Genomic DNA, 21,375 nt, shown 5'->3' with positions numbered 1-21,375 from the left:
GTTTTAATTGTGCTTGTACTTGCCTATTTTATTTAAAATATGAATAAACATTTTATTCAAAATTCTTTTTTGATGTATTTGTGTAGTGTGTTAATGTTCCTAGATTTTTGCATACTTTGATATTACACATCAATTTGCCTGAAGGATTTGATTTGTTACATGTACAGATAAAGTCTGTGATAATTTACAAAACTAAGTTTATTGTTAAAAATAATATATTTTACAATAATGTGGATGAATCTTTTAAGTATAATTTGCTCATTATTTTCAGTGTCAGTTTTTAATAAAAGAATGATCCTCCAGAAAATCAAAATTAATAAACTTAATGACTCATAAAATAAGCTTCTAGTATTTTCTGACCTCCAATAATAAATGTTAATTTGAAAGTTTAAATTTGGTGAAATAATTTAAGCTTAGAATCATTTCATTCATTCGTTCATTCATTCTGCATTGATTGAACATTCTGATATGCTGAATATGATAATACGAGAAATATGTTGCTGCATTGATACTGTGAAAAAAAATAGTGTAGTTCTTCTAAATTTCATCCAATCTTCTAGCAACAATAATGTAAACAGATATTCAACACCAATTTCTTACATTCAAGTTTTGTTCTCAAACTGTTTTTAGTTAAATAATAAAAAAAAAAAAACACTGTAATTAATTTAATGTTTGATCTTTTTCACATTTAAAAGTAAGAAAAACCAACTCAACAGGACAAGGTCCTGTCTTCTTACAAGAAGATAGTTCCATAATACTTGTAAAGTCTCCTATGAAATAACATCTTGAAAATAAACTGATATGAAATAATAACAAAAAGATCTTGGGCAAAATAATAAGCAATCCGATTGGATAAAGTCTTTGTAGATTGATCATCCTCTTTCTTTATCATCCACCTTTTAATACTCTTTATCCCTTTTTCAAACGGTTAGGTAACAGTGAAATCAGGTAGGCTGCTGTGCTGGCTCCATATGTGGCATGCCTTCTGGTATTGTCTTGTAGCAGCACATCAGTCACTTCTTCATTGCAACCAAGAAATATATTAACTCTATCTGTTGGACTGCCCAGGGCTCTGTTTCTTACCAGAGAATTGCACAATAAGACCAAAGTAATGACTGATGTGCCTATTGAGTAAAGTTGGGCCTCATACTCCTAAAATCTAAACAATAAATACTGGTATTTATTGTTTAGATTTATTTATACTGGTATTTATTGCTGTTGATCAATGGATAACAGCATACAATCAATCTTTTCTTTTTTGGCAAATGAATGCCGCAATCGATGCCACTTAAATAAAATTTATTCAATAAACTCAAACATAAAAATAAACCAAGAACTGTGCAGTTAAGTAGTATTCAAACATAATATATTTTTGCCTGTCATAAAACTTTTTGTCTGAAAAAGTACTACTGCCACATATTGGTTTAAACAACTACTGCTGATAAGAAATATTTTTAATAAGGTGTACATAACTTATCTAAAATGTTAAATACCTCGCATTCTATATAAAGTTGATACTATTATAGAACAAATGAATTAATTCCCTAGAGATTCCCCACCAATATCTTCATACAATGATAATTTTCCAGGTTTATGGACATCAAAATATTATTGCTTTTATTTAAATACTACAAATAAACAGAATTAAAAATTTAACTTTTAGTAAATAATGATCTAAATTATAATTTCCTTTTTTCATTTATATTACAGTTTTAAATTTACAAATAAAAATATTAATTTTCTTTATTTTTATACCATTATTACCATAAAAAACTATTTAAATAAAAATACTGAAAAATTGTAAATGTATAATGTAGAAAAATGTTCATCTTACTATTAGCTGAAATTATTGATATTTATCCTTATATACAAATTTTCAGGAAATATAATCATTTTATTTTAGGTCATATTCAAATGAGAACCTGTTAGTATAAAAAATATTGATATTATCAACATGAGGTTGAAACTAGACTGGCTCTCATGAAATATAAATATATACTTGATTCCCGCTCCAGGCTTTTGGATCTGGATCTTATCCATCATTGCAGCATTGTTTATTAATGTTCTGTTAAAATAGATCATACTAATCACATACAAAATTGACCTCTTTGTGACCTTCCTTACATTCTTTTAGAAAGTTTCATATATTCAATCCTTTTCATATGTTTATATCATATTTATTTACTTCTCTCTTATAATGTTATTCAATGAGTTCGTAATGAATCAGTTCCCATCTGTCTGGTTTTGTTTTGCCTGGTATTGATCTGAAAACTTCATCTTTTCTGCTCAAAACCTATTCCACTCCCTCTTAGACACTATCTGTTTCCTTGCTGCATAATATATGAGTATATTAACATTTTTGTCTTCTATGGGAGTGAACTATAATGATCTATAGTGAACCTATACTGATCTCATTACCCATTCTTCCATGTGTTTCATGTCTATGTGGTAGGAAAATTTATTCCATCTTATTTCAAATCTGTACTCTCTCTAAAGTACATCTTTTAATAAATCCTTATCCAAACTTGCTAATTATTTTCAAAAATGCAATTTAATCTTTCATTTGCTCACTCCATGTACTCAACAGATGTTGTACACTTTCAGTACTTTTATCATATTTTAATATAACATTAGCAAAAATTAATGCATTCATTTCCCTGTCCCCTGAACATTCATTTTAATATTCCTAGTTATGAACTCTATTACTGTTAAATAAGACAGGTGATAAAATATAATTCCTCGTTTCAATCCCTTATCTATATCAAATCATTCTATTACTCTTACACTTGTTGCTGTCAACTGATTCTGTGCAGTTACTTAATCGAATCAGTGTGTTCTTTTTATTTCTAACTTTTTTAAGCTTCTACAAACACACTCCCTCTTTTACTGAGTTATAAACTTTTGCACTGTAAATAAATTACTTGACATTGATATCCTTTTTTCTTTAACATACTCTCAATTCTTTTCAACCGGACTGATATCCAGTGAATATTAAGATAGCATTTCTTTTTGTGCAAACTTCATTAAACTTGAGTTATACATTAATAAGTTTTCATTCCTCTTATTTTCATAAGTTTAAGTTAATAGCACAAATCATGATTATGAATTTTAATAATTGAAATGAAAATGAATATAATGTAAGATGATACTTATCAGTTAAATATAAGATAAGCCACTTACTTATTCTCCCTTCATTATCGATACACTACATCAATATAAATTTAATCTGATTTCAATATTTACATTTGTTAATTTTAATGTATTTAAACATGTTGTTCAAGAGAAGTATATACAAATTTAACTATTTCAAAATGATAAAAGCATTTTCATCATTTAATGTAAAGAAGATATTTACTATAATAATTGATTTTAGTCAATTTATGTGAAGAAGCTAATTGTTATGTACAAGAAGTTAAGTTCTGTTCGATTATGTTGTAAATACATTAGGATTAAAATACGTATCTAAATATTAACTTTAAGTTTAGGCTACTATTGACATAGGTTTATTATTTAATTTATAATAAAAATTTAATAATACATTTGTTTTCATAAAAGATAATTTTTAAATAAAATTTTTAATTGTTTAGTGCTGAAATATATATATATATTTATATTAAATAAGTATTATATTACTGAATTTTTTTTTACATTAAGTTTGAAAATAGTGGTCTTACTTTTTAATTTTGTTTTTTAGTTACAATAAGGTTACTTGATGAATTATCTACCAGAAATAAAGTAAGCATAATAAAGCTTAATAATATATAAAATAGATTGTAATATTTAAAATAATTTATATTATATATTTATTTGAAACTTCAGGAAAAAAGTATAATAATTGCATCGCAATATATCTTAACTACTAAATTATAATAACATTTAATATTATACAGTGCTTAGAATTAATAACAGTAACGTTAGAACTATTAAATAAATACTATATGCAAAGATATTAAATGCACAGCTGTAATTAAAATGATTAGTTTTTGTACTATTACCTTATAATATAGTAGACTTCCTCTTAATTAACTTAATGGAAATTGATGATTCATAATATTTCATTTTAAATGAAAAGCAGATAGTATAGAAAAAAACGCTTTAATTTTACTGTACATGATTAAAAATATTACATTTATTTAAAGAAAGTGTAGTGAATATAATTAATTAAAAATTAGAAATGAGGAATAATATGAGTAAATATTTGGCAATGCATATTTTTGGGGTATAGATAATGTCAACATTGATCAAAATTTTAACTTAGAACCTTTCAGATAAAGGTTGAATGGAAATATCAAATATACTTACTATTGGATGAACAGTATTAAGAACGGTAGAATGGTAATGTATACAGTAAAGTAATGGCAAATAAGAAATATTAAGGGTTAAATAAGAGCAAAAAAATTAGAGGTAATCATGAAGGATAGAGTTTAAGATAATTATGACTAATTATAAGGAAACAGGAAAAAATATGATGTAAAAATAAGAATGTTAAAATTCAGTGGAGTGATGAAATTGGTCAGGATGAGGCAAATGAGATCCTAAGAGTCAAGATCATATTTTTTACATAAAAAATATTAAAAAAGTATGATTGTACAGGTAAATAATACAGGCAAAAATGAGAAAAAAGGTAATAATTGACAACAGTTCATTGTTATGTGCAAAATGAATACCACAGGATAAAGATGACAAGATAACTAATTAATAAATTAATTAACAGTGCACAAGAATTATATGTAACATTAACTTTTGCTTGGAGATATCAGTTTTTCCTATCATACATAAATAAATATATAATTTATTCTAACAGTTACACAATTATATATGTATACTGTACAGATCACATCAGGAAGGAGTCCTACTTAAAGAGTCAATGAAAGAACTGCTTCAACATTTGTCTGGATGTTTCAAGGGAACGTTGGTAAAACCTTGATAAGTACAGCTTTGTACATTATTAGTACTGTACATTACATATAAGGCATTATATGACTATTAGTATTGACAGTAGTACTAATGAGTATAATTGGTTAGTCATACCTTGCTAAAACCAATTACTTTATGTCCATGGTAACACATACTATAGTAATAACAATTTGACTAAACTGGTATGAAAAAGTAAGAGTGGGACATGTTATCAAACAGTTAATCAAATGTGTATAATATATACATATATATATATATATATATATATCATATTATCTATATAATTGTTAATATATATATATATAACATAATTTATTTGTTAATATTATTGTTTTTTATTATCCTTAAAATTAAAAATTACACTGATTGATTTTAAATACGTACAAATTGACTGTGCTGTGTTATTTCTAAGTTTAGCTAATTGTAGAAGTAGCGTAGTCAGAGCAAAGACATGTAACCTCATGATGTCCTGGATCATTTAAAGTAGTCACTATTATTTCAATTTCAATGATACTACAGTCTGTTCTTGTACTGATTTATTTGTGTTAGAGAGGTTCCACAACTATTTGCATTGTAAAAAATATGTTAAATTTTAATTAATAAATATTAATACATGTAATCCGCATATGAAATATTTCTTCATTTCTTTAATTGCTTAAAACCAAATTCTGAAAAAAATATAGATAACAATAGTCTTTTATAGATAACAATAGTCTTTTTCAACTTTGATAGAAAATTTTATAAATTAAATATTTTAAGAAAATTACAATAGTGAAAAAAAGGCTGTTTCAATAATAATTAAACTCATATCAATTTGACAAACAGCAAGACAAATATTACATTCAATTATTATAAATTAGCTATTTAACTGATAAAAAATACTAAAATCATTTTGTATTAATAAGTTAAACAAACTATTACGGAATTTCTATTAGACTAGTAAAGTATTTTACACCATGTTTACTTAGTAAAATATAGTATTTTTATTATAAAACTTCTTTGTTTACATTCATCATGAGTTTCAGCTCAGATCTTAAACTATTATTGTAACAAAAGCTCTGTCCTGTAACTCTTACAAATAAAATAAGATAAATAACAAGTTTGACTGAACTTTGTATGAGAATTTAGGTTTGTTTCAGTAAAAGAGTCATAATGATATCTCATCAATGATTGATGATTAATGAATGACATGCTGTTGACGGTACAAGATAGAAAAAGAGTACCTATAGTAGAGACCTTATGTAAGAGAGAAAGATGATGAGGGAAAAGTGTAAAAATTCTATATCAGTATGGAAAATATTCTATATATTTTTTTTAGTTCGTTGACTATCAAAGGATATGAAGTAAGGTATATAACACCATTGGATGATGTCACATTTAATAAATTGGTTCTCATAAACTATTGAAGTTAAACTATACTGGTTTCAGTTACCTTTTATATACGTAAACCTCATGTGCTTAAATAGTTTTCATTCATTAATACCTTATTAATTGTGATTTATTTTTTAGTTATTTTATTTATTTAATACCCTCATGTATTTAGTTACTTTATTTATATACATTTTAAATAATTAATGTGGACTTTAACTTCTTCAATCTTTATTATTATTTTTTTTTTATAAAAAAAAAATAGATTATATCTAATCTAATCTCTACAATAAAATAATAAAATACACTGAATATTTATTGAAATAAATCACAAAGAAATACTCAAGAATCATGTAATTGTGTTCTTCAGCAATTCTCTTTGTAATTCTAATCTTTATTGTTTTATATACATGAAAAAATATTATCGACTGTACAAAAGTTTAATTGGTAAAAACCCAAAAAGATGGTAAAAACCCAACAAAATTTATTTTGAATGTTATGGTTTTTAAATTCATCGTAACTCTTTTAAACAATTTTACAGCCATATTCAACATCCGATGCTACTGATTTCTATTCTGGTATCAACTAATAATTTTTCTGACTTTATGTGTTACGAAGACATGCACTCAGGAAAATATTAATGACTTTTTAAAAAAACTGTATGTTTTTTTAAATAAAAAAAAATTGCCAAAAATACGTATGCCAGAGTGACTGATATAAATATATATTATAATTTATATCAAAAAAATATAATAATAAATTTTGTTTGCTTTTTCATTAAAATGAATACGTTTTAGTTATTTTCACTTAAAATACCATGGAAAAAACTTACTCAAGACGCTAAGAACAGCTCTTTTCAGAATAAATCCATAGATTTCTACACAGCCTATCATGAAATGGAATATATCAGTAAAATTTAGGAACTCAAAAATGTTGGACATTATAGATTTGTAAGTTTTTTCAATCAGGTTGCTGCAAAAACTGAATAAGAGGAAGTCAACATGATAAAGTGGTACATAAAATAATTAATATCCGTTTATAAATTATTCTTAAATTGTAAACAATATTTTTTAACTGACCTTATAGCATTAATAATACATGTTCAGTATTTACATTATTAAATAATTCATAAAGTTAATGAAATTACACAAAAAGTAGATTTTAAACATGATAAAACAGATATAATTTATTTAATATTATTTATATTATAATAAAATTTATAAATTCAATAAAATGGTGCAAATTTTTTTTTCATTATTTGGTTTCGTTATTATTGGTGTTATAAGTGCGATTGGGATTTCTTAATAAAAGCACTACAGTATTAAATGTTTAAAATTGAAAAAAACATACTATTGTTCAAACTGTAATTAATTATGACGAAAATATAAAACTATATACATATATAAAATAAAATTAAGAACCAAATATTATTGTTTAAATAATATAAATAATTATGTAGTAAAAATAAATAAAATTAATTCAAATTCTAAGAGATTACATTATTATAATTTTTTTACTATATTTAATACTATTCGTATAATTATATATATGTATGCATATATATATATATATATATATATATACACAGTCATTGTGCAAACACATGCACATGCGCGCACACACAAAATGTATTATTTTTATTCATTAAAATAAAAGTAATATGAATCATTTTATCAATGGTGTAACTTTTTTCATTGTTATTTGAAACAAAAACTAATACTACTTATAAAACTATTGTATATACACAAAATTTTGTTAAAAAGTTATTTATCAAACATAATATAAATATACAGATTATTTCATACCCAATGTCAAATCATTTTTACATCTTGTGGTAATAATAACTTTCTTATTCCTGTGTTGCTAATTTGATGCTTTGAATCTATTAAGAGACGTTAACAAGTGATTACTGAACAGCAGACATATGAACATTGAATTAGAATTTCTTTGGTATGGCCCATTTATAAATAAATACAATATAACAGTGTTTACATCTAAAGTACATCAACTTCAAGGGTCAAAAGGTGTTTATAAAAAGTTACAGAATAAGTGCTACTTATAAAAAAGGAGAATTTAGTTTCTAGCTCTAGCAGGTTCAATGAATTTATAACTTTTTCATCAATCCTGTTTACCCCTAAAAAATGTCCCTCTCTTAGCCTTCTGTAATTTTTTCTTCCAAAAACTATACTCTTATTTTAACTCGATAATAAAATTATAACTGCATCCAAATTCTGAAACATTTATTATAAAAAATAAGCACAATTTAAAAAAATAATACTTAACTTTTATGGGTCACAGGAGAGATAGTAAATTTCATCTCTTATAACTGTATGGTTCTGCAATACCCAGAATGTCTCAGGTTTCTTGAAATTGAAGGCTATTAGCTACGAAATAATTTGAATAACCCCACTTAATGAAATGGTTTCTATATATCACTGAAGTACTGGGTACAGTTCACTCATTAGTAGCATTTTTACTAGCTAATGATAACATCAATAATGATTAATTATTGATCATTATTGCCATAATAATATTTTCCATATTATTATTGTAGGATAATAATATGGAAAATAATATTTTCCATATTATTATGACAAATAAAAATACACATACAACAAAAAAAATGTTTGAATTCAATTTTGTAATATTTTGCTGTATTATTATTTATTTCTTTATTCTCAATAAAGGACTAAGTTGTTTTGACCAATATTAATCATTTAAGTATGTAGATTAAAATCAGTTTTCTATCTTATAAGTAAGATTAAACATTTTCCTAGAAGCAACATAAATAAGAACAAGTACAATAGAGAGAAAGATATATGTTTGTCTGGAATATATCTAATGACAAATAAACAAATCATTATTTAAAAGAAAATAAATAAAAAATAATTTTTTTTTGGCATAATTTTAGAAGTGAATTACATAAAATGATTAACTATACAGAGTGTCACAGGGAAACAGGAAATTTTGAAACTAGTAGTGGCAGCCCTGAGGAGCTGATAGAAAGGTGGGAGTAGCATCCTTCTGTGCAAAATTACCAGCAATTTAGTAATCGTGAACCAGTGGATCAGTACACAATGTGCATTTGCTATGAAGATATTTTACAATATTGGTGACAGTGTCACTGATGTTTAACGGGAATACTGACATCATTACAATTTAGGATGTCATGGTTGCATTTCATCTTGCCACGGCATCAAGACATGAGTAAAGAATTTCAAGGAGATCGGTTCAGCTCTAGAAAAGAAACTACCAGGAAGTCAACAAACTCAATGAACCCCAGAATCATTGAAACAGTTCAGGCCTCAATTGGAAGGAGACCATGATGATCGGGAAGGAAACATGCAGCAGTATTGAACCTAAACTGAACAACATTTCGCTGACAACAAATCACTGTGGGAGTGATTAACATGATTGTTAATCAATCCACAGTGATTTTGAAGTTTCACCCTTACAAAATTCAAGTTGTACAAAAATAGAAACCATCAGACTACATGGTCCCACGTAAGTGTTTCAAAGTGCCATGCAAACTCCTAGCAATCACTTTAAGGAATGCATATGTTTGAATGGCCATCCTCTTACGGACACTGCTTTTAGAAATTGAGATTTTTTGTGTTGGGACATTTATGACACGCAATTTACTTTTTATTTTCAACAATAAAATTAGTAAATTCATTTTTTTTTTTACTTTTGTTAGTTACTTCAAAATTTCCCATTTCCCTTGCAACACTATATTAATATCGAGGGATATGGGCCTAGATAAGTTGGTGGGAAATCTCAGGGAATAGCAATCAGAAAACTGAAGGGTTCAAGATAAGGTTAAATGCATTTGGCTGATTTTACATTCAATAAACTGCTTCCCATTGTGGTTTATTAACCATCTAAGTTTAAAAAAAATATATAAGTGTGAAATTTCAGTGCATGATGTTGGCATTTATTAACAATGGCTATAAGAATCTAAAAAAAAACTGAATTTTTTCAAAATCTGTTAAGTTTAATTTAAACTTAATATATCTTTTTTACTTATTTAAACTTTTTATATCTACATACACTGTTAAGTGTCGCTCATATTGCTAAAAACATACTTTAAAACATTGTAATATAAATAACAAAAACATACATATTAAATTTAAAGATAGTTTACTTTGTTACTAAAGACTAATAACTTTGTATAAAAAACGATATTTTAAATATTTAAAAAAGATTACATTAGACAAAAATCATAGCAAGGAATGAAATATCTGAAACCAAAATAAGGAAAAATAAAAATTATAATCTATATTTTAAAAGACTATAGCGTATGCAATATCTGAAGGCAGGTCTGTAGTAAGCTATGGCATCCCCCCCAATGCTCTTTACATCACTCAGCGGCTTTTCCTCACAGCAGCAGCCAAAGTAGTGTTTCCTAAAAGTCACATCAATTAATTTGCAATGATTTGCACCGAATCTAATTATGATGCCACTATTATAGTAACAAAATATGTTCTTGTAATTTGTTATTACAAATAAAATTATTTATGTCTAATATTTTGTTCAAGATGTATTTATTTATTTATTGAAAGGATATGTTTTTTCAAGTATGTTAAACTAAGGTTTTGCTATAAGTAAACAGCAACAGTGACCTAATACAAAGTACATGAAATGAGTTGTTTATTTATTATAGGCTACAATGTATTCTGTGATGTGAAGTAGTTATTTACAAAAATTATTTTTTAATAGAACGTATGCAATACTTTTGTACCAGTAGCATGTTTCTACCCATACCAGATTAAAGGAGTAGAGCAGAGGAAGCAAGTAGAGGCAGCTTGGAGGGAGGACCCATCTATAGATATACTTTTCATATACTATAGCTTATTACATAAATTTTGAGCTTGTGGAGTAAATTAATGTGAACTCGAATCATTATCTTAACATAGCAATCAATGCTTATACACGTCCCTTGCATCAAGTTCATTTTTATTTTCTATCTTCAGCTAAACTTCCTCATAGGTTTTGGTCCTTTTTAAATTGTCTATAATTTTTAATCTCCATCTAGTAAATGGGAATATAGGGTGGAAATATTGTAGCATATGAAGAATATTATGTTAGACCAGGACTTGAACATTCCAGATGAAAAGTTAAGAAGTCACCTGTAGTTAAATATACAAACATCTGTAGTAGTATAAAGCATAAAACAAAAGATTAAAAAAAAACATAAAAAATTAAGCAGCAGAAATGGATTAATTTAAACATTTGTGATGTATTTTGTATTTGTAATTCATTATTAGTTTTTAAAAATTTCAAATTTGTAGTGCTTAATAATAAATATCACAATACATTTATTACATCATGGAAGTACATATGCCAGGTATAATAAACCTAATGTCAATAAATTATCTGATGCTACTTATCTGTTGCTGAAATTCGGCTAGTCAAGTCAGTCATAAAAATAGCATACCTCCCACCTCAAACTCATTAAAAAAATGAGGAATTTCAGGTGTTTTGTTGGCTTGTTCAATTAGCTCAATATACTATTGGGCATCAGCATAACAAGCACAGAAAACTTTAAATGAGATTAAACTCTAAAAGATAACACCTCAATCATAATAGTCATAATAGGGACTGACTGTATTAATGAACATGATTGCTCTCAGAGAAATAATTCTGACTAGTACCAATTATACTTTAAGATTTGTGTGGTTTACAGACATAAAAAAAGGAAAACACAGTGTAAAGCAACTTAATGCATTCATTTTCTATGGTGAGTAATGAACCGCACATAACTGTACTTGGTAGAGAAAAATTACATAAGAACATAATATAACATAAACGAAATATGATATTAAAGAAAACTTATGGCTGTGAACCTAAAAGTGAATTATATAGTAAAATGTTAGTACGAGGCCGACTAGTCAGTGCAGTGGTTAAACTCTAAGCTTTTTAAATTAGCTTGTCTTGGATTTAATTTTAAAATAGCTACAGGTTTGATATTTTTTGAGCTATCAATTCATCCATCTCATCATCTGTTAAAATATATTTGAAGAAATTCCAAGGTCTAATAGTAAAATAAAAAAAATAATAATGTAGAGGGTAGATGAATTTAATAGATTTTAAATTCATATATTTTTAAAAAGTTAATTTATTTTATATCATTATTTTTTTTTTTTTAATTAGTGCTTAAGTGACACAGAAAATGAAAACATTTTGTATAATCTTGTTATTTATGATTATTACAAAAAAAAAAAACAAATGAAAATTATTCATATTCATTGTGATTCCAGAATTTATAAAATATATAAATAATAAAAGTTATATAATTACAAAGTAAAGTATCACAAAATAATTAGTTTTATTTAAACAACTGAAGCAGACTAATTTCATATAATTTATGCTTTAATGTTTTGTACATAGTTCTAAATATGATTTATGTCTGAATTCCATAAATTATTTAGACAAGACCAATTGTTATGAAAGGAAAGTTTATGCATATTTGATACAACATTTACAACTTCTTGAAGTTGAACAGTGTTTGTATAGCGTCCCTAAACCTTTATAATGAAATACAGTAAAGTTTATAACAGAATGAATCTTATAAAAAAATCAAGAGATTTGATTTTAATTATGAAACTTGTCAGTATATGTTGTCAACAATGCTCAACTATCTGATGTCCAATTTCAATGTAATAATGAAATAAAGAATAGATTACCAAACTGATGATAATTTTTTTTTTATAAATAAATAATAAGCTAATTAAAAAAACGATACAGTAAAATGTATTTATTACAATAAAATAAAAAAAATGTTACACCATTGAACATATTTTATCATACAATAAGAAATAAATAATATTGATTCATAAAAAAAATGATATCAAAAAATATAAGAAAATTAGTTTTTTTGCAAAATCCTAAATTATGTACATATAACAACATTATTAACAAAATATTAAATGATAATAATAATCAACTCTTTTAACATAATAGTATATATATATATATATATATATATATATATATATATATATATATATATATATATATTTATTTATATATATATAGTGTGTGTGTTAATAAATAACAGCATTTAATAGCATTATAAGTAAAAAAAAGCTATAATAATGAATAACATTCCATACAATATGTGACAGACATTTGTAATAACTTTATATTATATTTAATTTATATAAGATAAAAAGGCGAATAATAAGCGTTGGTCTTTTTTTTCTTTTTTAAGTTAAATCACATTTTAATAATAAATTTGTTATAATAATACAAATAATAATAATAATAATAAAAATAATAATAATCAGTCATTCCTTAAAGTATAAATATAAATTATTTTAAATTAATAATATTAACTAGATAATAATTATAATTAATTAATATGTACAGGAAATTAAATAATAATAATAATTATTATTATTGTAATAAAATTAAAAATACATCTGATGAATAAATTTTAAGTAATAAAGGCCACAATTTTAAGTAATGAAATAATTAAATGGTCACAGGGTAGACAGCAAAATTGCATTTTCTTACTACCTGATGCTTTCACAGTATTTGGAGGAAAGATCTTGTAAAATAAATGAACTCAAATAAAATATGACAGTTCGTGTTAAAGTCGGTTTTAATAAAATGATTCCCTTAGATTGAGAAAGTTGTATTTTAATAATCCAGTTTTCTCCTTCATGTGAGTGTCTATACATTCAATGGATAATAACTGGTATAACAATAAAAAAAAACCGTAATTTTCTTCTATTCATTTTGCATTTAATACCGAAGTACTCATTATCAGATCTAGTGGTTGGAGTTTTGAATGTAACTCAGGTTGGTTACAATTTGCAACATAATGTATAACTCTTTGATCTTGTAACTTTTATTATGTAACTGTCTTTACTTGTGACATATATTAAAGGTAGAATTGAATTTGATATCATTTATATTAACACCTTGTGTTCTGTTAACCGAGAAATGATGTAACTCTACTTATTCTCACCTCATATTGTCTCAAGAGGCACAATCCTTTGTTTCAGGACATAATCTATCCATCTGTTTTTACTTCTAATGTAATGGTAGAAAATCTTTAAATATTTTAAATAAAATAAGATACTCTAAACAAAAATAAAGATAACTGAAATATTTGGTGAAATAAAATACTTTTTTGCACATTATAATAATGTTAATATAAACATCAATAAATGTTAATATAAATTACTCTTTACTAAAGAAGAGAAAAGATAACTGTTTTTTACTAAAATCAGAATTAAATAACTATTAAATTGACCGCTTCAGTGGATCAATCTTTACTATAGCTGACTTACACTGTAAAAACAAGATTAAATTTGTAATACGAACCTAATCTTTTACTGAAAGCCCAAAATTTCATTCCTATAACTTCTAATCATTAAAATTCATAATAATATTAGCAAAATAATTTAAAGGTAAATGAAGTTTAATAAAGAGAATTTTTTCCAAATCTAGAAAATTAAAGGTAGAGTATGCTATAACAACCTCGGTTAGACAGTAGACTGTATCCGTAAAACCAATATTACATATTCATGGACATAAGCATATTGATAATACATCTGAATTACATTAAAAAATTCTAATAACTAATCATTTAACTGATTAGATAGTGTTATCAGATGAAACATAATTAAATATTTAATTTATTACTTCTTTGAGTCCTGAGGGAGTCCCTTATGGCTATTGACTTGTACTCTTCCCCTAACTTCCCCTTACACTTTATTGATCATTTCTTTTTCTCGGGTCAAATATCAGCCTTGCCCCATTTCCCATTCCTTCTACTAGTTTGTGGATCATCTTTATTAGAGGTTCTGAGGAAGTGATATTTGCCTTTAGAACTGTCTGCATTTTATTTTGCTTATTTCAGGGTTGTTCAAAAGTGAAACTAGTTGCCGAACTACCTGTCAGGTAAACCCAGGCTTCTTACACTTCCCGAAATTTATCTCTACTAGAAAAAAAAAGGTGATTTAACTTCATCCTATTTTCCCCTTGTTTATAAAAAAGGGAATTATTATATTTAACAATTGATCAAAGATGTTTGTTGACTTTAAAATACAGCTGATATGATTAATTCATTATTTTACAGTTAAATATTAATTGAAAAAATCTTTCATTTACATTGAGTGTCCGCTACAAACATATTTTCCAAACTATTAGTTACTGAAATTGATGATTTTAAAATCATCTATTACTATACACCATTACAAACTGGCATATATCAAGGTGTAGAATCTTGAAGTTTAAGGATAAAATGAATGTTAAGGTAAAATAAATGAAGTTAAATAATAATGGCTAAAATAGACTTAAGATTAATGAAATTTAATGTGTGTACATTCTGTTACAGTAACAAGATGTTTAAATAGTACCAGTGATTCTTCCAGTGGATCCAATACATCTATTTAAAATAATCATATTTTCAAAATTATTTTTATTTCTAGATCATTATTTATGATTAATGTCACTAAAACATTCTTTTGATAAATTTATAAATCTTTAATTGACAAAATCAATAAAATTCAATAACTTTTCTAACAAATTTAATATAAATCAACCGCTAACTAAAAATGATAATGCAAAAAAATTTGATACAGATACTGATATTAAAGAAATACGAAAGTTAACATGTCACAATAATGTGGGCTCTCTGAACTCTATTAAAGAAGACTTTAACAGATTAATCAAATAAAGATGGGTAAAAAGTCAATAAGATAGAAATAGTTCATGTATTAGTTGAACAAACAACTACTTGTACGAAATTATTTATATAAAATTGTATAATATTTACGTAATTATTGATCTTATTTGTAATTAGTTTTTTTATATGAAACATAAACTTTTGTCCTAATTCTTGAAAAAAATAAACAGGATAAACTGGAACCTGGTGAGCTCAGACAGGTTATTTCACAGCTTTAATCCAGAATACTGAAGAATAGGAATTATTTTTCGCCGAATGAGGTTGTTAGTCCTGAAGCAAAGTCATACCATCTAAAAGTTTATTACAACCCTTGGTTGATTTCTGGTTCAATTTTCACAATACTGCCCTGCTCGATGATTTAATTCACCACTTAAACATGGGAATATGAAATGTAAACTACAAATCCCACAAATTTTATTAATAATTTTGGTAACGGTACACCTCATTCATTTTGAACTAAATTTAACAAATTGAGCGTTATAACAAAATTAAATTACTGAATTGAAAGTTAAAATAAAGTATAAAACAAAATTATTGATCATATATTTGTGGAAGGTTCAGCCAATTCACAGAGTATTCTTACTGCATTTATATCATAATCATATTTTTTTAGTAACACTAGATATCACTGACTGATGAATGTCAAGCAGGTATTATTTCACTATAACTTTATGGTTTTCTTTCAGGTGCTTAAGAAAAACTATAAAAATTAAGTTTATCAAAAACCAAAGTAAAATTGTTATTATTATCTGAAAAGGCAAGATACTGTAGAATAGTCTTAAACAAATATTAGGCTTAAAGATAGAATAAGTAATAAAAAGTTAGGTATCTAATATATAGCCTCAGGAAGAAAAAAATGCTAATGCTGTGTGACGTCAGCAGCAGGTTATCAAGAGTGAAGAAGACCACATATTAAGTTTGTGGGTGTGGTAGCTAGGTAATAGAAACTTTGCTTTTGCCCCTCCTCTCCATCACCATTGTTAAGAAAAATAATAACATTAAAAACTGTAAAATTTGTTAGTTGTAATTATACTACAATGATTTGCCAGAAATTTGAATTAAAATAGGGATCTCACTTGCTCGATTGTTATTACATTTCTACTGACTGAATGGTTTATATGACTGTAAAAATATCTAATAAAGAAAGATAGAAACAAAATTTTATATTGTCATAAAATTTTCATTTAGAGTACAATTTCCTTAGTTATTTTAGTATGTACATTAATTTAATTAAAAGAAAAGTGATGAATCTCACAATAAACTTTTTTTTTTTTTTTTAATAAAGATGACATATAAAATCACTGTTAAGAAATTTTAAAGGAAATAACATTTAGAAACTCTTATCCAACATCTCCAACTATACAATCACGTACAAAGCGAAAAACTTTTTCAAAGTTAAGCAATTTGACTTGTAATAAAGACTAAATTGTTAAATTTAGTTTTGTTCTTTTTATTTTATCATTACTACTAGGTTTTACAAAACATTGACCTTAATAATAAACAGAAATCAATAAAAACTTTACTTATGTTTTATGTTTCATAATAATAAAATTTTCTCAATTTTGTCAACAACATTTAAACTTTTATCAATATAAGAATAAACTTTTATGTGTTTAATTAATTCTAATTTAATTATACCACGGTATAATTCCATTATAATTTAGTAAAGCAAAATTTATTTAAACGTTATATCATTGATTGTAGAACCATCACTAAATTTCTAATATTTAGGAACATAATTTTATTTTATATAATTTATATCTCAAACATGCTTTAGATATATTTTAACAAGGAAGAAATTTTAGATAATAAATACAAAACATTAAGTCGACAAACTAACATAATGTTAGCTAATTTAGGAGTCGTGCTAATCACTATAATAATTGTGTATTAAGTACATCAATTTAAAGAAATAAATACTGCTAATAAAATAATAATGATTACCGTTTCTACAAAATTAATTGATTTTTTTTCAATTCGTATGCTTTTTTAAACAATTCCTGTTGAATAATATGTATCAGAACACGAAGGAGAAGATAATTCAATACAGTTCTTATTATATCTTATCGTATGAGATCATCAAACAGATGATCTCATTATACATTCAGTATCTTAAGAAGTAGGGTTCTCAAGTATAAAAGATGATAAGCAACAATACATACAAAAAAAAGAAACTATATTTAATGGGTCGATTTGCTTGGTCAATGAAGTTAAAAAAAATATATGATTTGATGTTTTAATTTTGTTATAAACCACGCTCTATTTGTTTTTTTTCTAACACTGTTATTTGTTATATTTTGTTTTAAACTATGTTTAACTGATAGTTCTGTGAATAGCAAATCTCACTCATTTTGTACTGAATTTAACAGACAAGTTTTATAATAAAATTGAATTATAAATTGAAAATTAAAATAGTATGAAAATCATTTGTTGATTATAATTTATTAAGGAAGATTTAACTGTATGCTAGAATCACTTAGATTAGCACAACTTAGTGACTGAAGCTGTAATACAAGCGTTGAAAACATTATCCATACTGCCTAAAAAGGGTGCACATAGCAAGCTTGTATTATAAATGACCATACGTTCATTCTTATTAACAGTGGTGGCTAGATAACAGAAACTTCCTTCTTCAACACTCCTTTCCATTATTTTGACCAAGAAAGATTTTAAAATTACTATTTCAAACATTTTAAAATGGACAATTTTACAAAAAAAATATTACATGTTTTTTCTCCTAATACTCGGAAATTTCATAAAAATTAGAAAATGTGTTTAACAGTAAGTAAATCACACAGATAAATGCCAAAAGACCAAATCAAACTGGGATTTCATTTCACTCTGTCAAAAAATATAAATAGGGATTATAATGACTGCAGTATGCTTTAATCTATGATGAAAGTTTATTATAATAAAGTTACCCAATTGTAAGCTAATTTATAATAAAAAATTTTTTTTAAAGAGACTATCTCTACAGCACCGTTAACCTTTTAACAGATTATATTAGCAGGTATTATCTACCTAACATTGTTAAGTAATATTGTAGCACTGATTTTTTGATTAAGTTTTGGAGGATTGTTATTTTGTAATGTCCACGCAAAGTTTGTGTAATTTAAATTATGCTTACTTATTTATAACATTGTTTTATGTCATTTTGTTTGTTTACACATTTTCAGCTGTTCAAGCATGTCTAATTTTAGTTCTTTAGTATTAACACGTAGAATCTTTATCTTGTTGATGTTTATATATGTACAAGGTGGTTTGTAAAAGTGGATTCAGTAGTGGAGTGAAACGCTTTTATAATATGTTCTTTGTATCATAGTGAAAAGCTGTAAAGCATTGAAATGTTTTTTTTAAATCTTTTTCAATGATATTATTTTTTATAATGTAAAAAAAACATACAAGAATAAAATTTTAATAAATCTCAACTTTTTTTAAGATAAAGCATTTGTAATATTTTCCTAAACGCTCATCTAATTTAAAAAAAAAGAAAAAATTATTAGAATCAACCTCCTTTATATATCAGTCATTTCTTAAGATACATAGGGAAATGTTATAATTAACAGTGAAGATATTATTTGTTTTTAAGCAGTAGGAATTTCTTTCTCAAATAGATATGCATTATAATAGTTAGGAAAGATAATATATATATATAATTAATCTTTGTTGACAAACAACAAATCAAAATATAATATTAAAATTTACATCTCAAAAATATTGGCAAATTTTTGCATGTCCCAGTCAATGATAAGAGACCAAAAAATATATAGTTCTTGTGAAAATTCAGACCCTCCCAGGAATTGAAGGTGGAACCTTTTGTTTTCAGTCTTTCTAATACCGCTAACTGAGGTGGTCATCATAAATTACATTTGATAAATGAGATATATAATGAATAAATAATAAATATAACAAATTTTTATTAAATATCATTTTCAAATGCATTTGCATAGAATTTAATCAGATGATCCATTCTAAGAAAATTCTATCAATTACTGAAACAGAATTTAAAGTTACTATTAATTAATATGATTACATATGTACCTACAGTATTTAATTAATATGATTACATATGTACCTAAAGTATTTAATTAATCCAGCAAACATTGTAATAGTGCGACATGCAGTTTATGTTTATCTAATATGTGATGTACATCATCTGGCTTCATCTGTAATATGAACTGTTGATTAAATTGTAAACAATTAAGTGAAGATATAAACAACCTGTTTTCATAAAAAAATGTTTTATGGAAAAAACATATTTTATTCAAGTTCATTATAACGTAATCTTATTTAAATAACGTAATTAAATAACTTTATACGCAGTAAAAAATCCCTATTACCTGAACTGGATTCATCAATACTTATTGATTATCCAGACAAACTTATTTTGATAACAAGAACTTCATAAAATTCAAATTTACTTACTCAACAAATTAATGAAATTACTAACCGTTATCCTTTATTTAGCTAAGTAATATTAAAATTCAGTAACACATTCCATTAAATTGCACCATACTACTAGAGTTATACATATAATTAAGTGCATTGTATTTTGATTGATTGAGTACAGGAATAGGATGCTTTATAGAATAGATAATGGAGACATTAATTTGGCTTTTTGTAAACTTCTGATAGGTAACCAAAAATCCTTGAATAATTCTGTAGAGATACAAAATTGCTACTCTGTATGCCTGGAGGTAAACTCTAGTAAAGAAATAGTCTGTCTACTGGCTACCAGAGGGTACCACAGATTGCTGGCTGACCGACCGCCATGGCATTTGTACAAGGAAAAATGAGTAAAAGACAAGAAAATGGGAAAAAATAAGAATGTCAAAAGTATATACTAGTATACTTTTGACATTCAACAGTCATGACTATGTAATTATTTTAATTAAGTCGTCTCCTGATGATGGTTTGAAATAAACTGAAAGATCTTGAGAAAACACATCTTTTTTGCTGGTTAGGTGGAAATAAAATTTTTAATTATTTTTTTTCTATATTATATTTACAAATCTATAAATAAGATTAAACATAATTGTGTAGATTAAAATAGGTTTATTTTTAATTTTTACAATTTCATGTCATCCTTCAACATAAATTATCATTACATCCAACTATAAAGAATAATTTTAAGTAAAAAATGCTAGTAATTAATTTTAAATCATCATTGTGTGCACGTACAAATTTTAATAACATTACTTTTAATGTGCAAATATTATACAATTATTTATTTATTTTTTGTATATTTAAATGATCTAGATTACTTTTGGTTTTCTTTAATCTTAATGACATACTTCACAATCGGAAAAACCAAGCAAATTATTATTAAAGATATAAGAATACATTCACTGTAATAGTTTTTTTTTAAAAATAGTTTTATCATAATACTT

The 21,375-nt window shown here is 25.3% G+C and overlaps 1 protein-coding gene across 2 annotated transcripts in view; it reads right to left on the bottom strand.

Moving 5' to 3' along the window:
- Positions 1-21,375, bottom strand: part of LOC142330201 (uncharacterized) — a 747,772-nt gene that overhangs the window by 28,733 nt on the left and 697,664 nt on the right. The gene's annotated exons all lie outside the window — the stretch shown is intronic.

The sequence above is a fragment of the Lycorma delicatula genome, chromosome 9, assembly GCF_047948215.1.
Source record: "Lycorma delicatula isolate Av1 chromosome 9, ASM4794821v1, whole genome shotgun sequence".
NCBI classification, from domain to species: domain Eukaryota; kingdom Metazoa; phylum Arthropoda; class Insecta; order Hemiptera; family Fulgoridae; genus Lycorma; species Lycorma delicatula.
Note: the sequence above shows the minus strand (reverse complement) of the source record. Positions and strands in the feature narration are given on the sequence as shown.